Genomic DNA, 2500 nt, shown 5'->3' on the forward strand with positions numbered 1-2500 from the left:
TTTGACTCGAGCTGCATCACGCAGCCACAGAGTCAAATATCGACTGACGGCATAATCCAATCTGGGGGTAGGATTTTTTCCGAGTTCCCAGTGGGTTCATTCGTAACACCTTGTATTTGATATATGTTAACCATTGTCTCACATTCGCTCACTTTGGTGGTTGGTTGGCCGCATCGTTCACGGGAATGCAGGCAACTGTATTTCAATGATGCTCTCAGTGTGTGCGCGATGCAGTTATGAGCTATGCTGTCAGTCGATATTTGACTCTGTGGCTGCGTGATGCTGCTCGAGTCAAATACCCACATTTCACCCTTGCTCACCATAGAGTCTCCAGTAGCTCAGTGGTTAGAGCATCCGTACTAGATCACGGAGGCTCGTGGGTTCGAATCCCATCTGGGGCTCGGTTTTTTTTCCGAGTTCCCAGTGGGTTCATTTGTAACACCTTGTATTTGATATCTATAAAAATAGATATGTGGAAAATGCACTTTGAGAAATTCTAGTTTTTCAGCAGCAGGTACTCAGCTATCATTTTGTTAGAAGTGTGTTGAGATTGTTCAGCGATTCCGTAAACAGTGTCGAATTTCTCTGTCAAGCTCGGCTGATTCCCCGAATGTGGCAGCCCTAAAGTTCTATTCGGTTCTTTTTGGATTCGCAACTTGTTGCTTCCGAGTATATTCCAAAGGACTTCCCACAACTAAAACCGTTTTCGAGTTGGTGGAAGAAGAACGATGCATTTTCTTCTAGAATGTTCGGGCCTGTATTAATAACACTATTGCCAAATCCCGTAGGAAGAACAACTGTAAAGTCTTCTTTTATTCAAATCATTCTTCGGATGCATTCTCTCCGCTCTTCCTTTAAAGGTTTTTGAAAAAAATCTGAAGTCGAAGCAACAGCAGCTGTAAACAGAGCCTAAACATCACTCGTGTTGAAATCCTTCTCGGCGGCCATAATTTCATCAGCTGTTAACCGATTTACAAGAAGTATGATTTGCAATTCTGTAACCAATCGGAGCGAGGCTCCAAGAGCTCTATTGTTTTTCGGGCAATCAGAGTAAAGTCCAGATTCTGGACTACGAGCAGACGACTCGTTAAGAAATTGTATCAGGTGTACCTTTTCCCACCATGTCTAAGGAAAAGTACGCCTGATCGCAGGTTATATTCGAGGTTAAAAATGATATAAAACCAATTTACGAATATCAGATTTCCAGCATTTTCATTGGCTCGCCGGACACAGCCTGTCAGTTCATATACCTGCTCTACCTAATATGGTCAAGGAACGCGTTAGCAATAAAACTAGCTGAAAACATTTTGGTAGCTCTGAGAAAAAATGGCCAACAAAAGCCGTTTTGGACCGGAGTGGTCTGTGGTTGAGTTGTTCATACTGGAGTTAGAAATAAAACAATTCTTCCACTCGGGCTTGCTGGATATAAAATGATTATAACTTCATACCCACCGCGCCCTCGTAGAATAATTGTTACATATTTACCGAGTTTAAGGAGAATATTGGTTAGCCGGGCTGAGATTTCAGCCTGGGTTCTGAAAGAACCCCTAAATGCACGAGTTTTCAACCGCGAGAAATTTCGTTCGGGCCTCAGTAAATTTTCTCATGGAAATTTGTGTTTTGCGCCCGGGCTGAAACTTCCCATGTAACTTGCCACGTAACTTTATGAGTTGCAAAGGGCTTTTTTTCTTTCTTATTTTGTGACTTATATGAATTCTATAAACATTGCAATTATGTACCTTTGTTGTTATAAGTTCTGTAACTAAATACCGTTTTGTATGAATGTAAAGTATCAAAATGTAATGTGTAATGCACAAATAAAACTTTAAAAAACTTTTTTTTTTAACTTGCCATGTAATCAGGCCCCTATGGACATGCATATCCACGCGCGCATAAGTTATGAAAAAACAAAGTATAGTCTATTTTAAAAAAGGGTCTATTATTAGACGAAAGTTGAATTACTGTAATTTTAATGAAGTTTGAAATTTAAGCTTGTTATGACCCTTCAGAAAAAGGCGGCTACTTGATCATCCGTTTTAATAACATCTACTTGCTTTATTAAAAAAAGGAAAAAAGAGTTTTGCATATGCTAAATGGCCAAGTGGAGCTGATTGGAGCGAAAAACAAAACAATGTATTGGAACGTATTTATAATAATGAAAATTATGAAACGCAAAAACAAAGGTCTTCGATTTTGTTTTGAATTAATAGACAGGAGTTATGGAACTATTGTGGGAAACATCATGACGTAGGTAGTTATTTTTCGTTGCCTCGGAATTTCATGCGTGTTTTATTTTAAGATGAACATCCGTAATAACGTTGAACAGTTAGTTAACAATGAGGTTCCTACCATTCATTCAATTAACACAATATTACACCGCTCTTCCTTTGTGTAGGAAAGGAAACCAGTATGATGCAAGAAATGGTACGGGTAGCATGCAATATAACAGTAAGCCGGTCTAAAATGCCCTTGCATTGAGTAAATACGACAAGATGAATCA

At 39.3% G+C, this 2500-nt stretch overlaps 1 protein-coding gene across 1 annotated transcript in view; it reads right to left on the reverse strand.

Annotated features, from left to right (window-relative positions):
• The window catches only part of LOC138038545 (kinetochore protein Nuf2-like), a 29923-nt gene that overhangs the window by 1109 nt on the left and 26314 nt on the right, over positions 1 to 2500 (reverse strand). The window lies entirely within an intron of this gene.

This window comes from Montipora capricornis, chromosome 2 (genome assembly GCF_036669925.1).
Source record: "Montipora capricornis isolate CH-2021 chromosome 2, ASM3666992v2, whole genome shotgun sequence".
NCBI lineage: Eukaryota > Metazoa > Cnidaria > Anthozoa > Scleractinia > Acroporidae > Montipora > Montipora capricornis.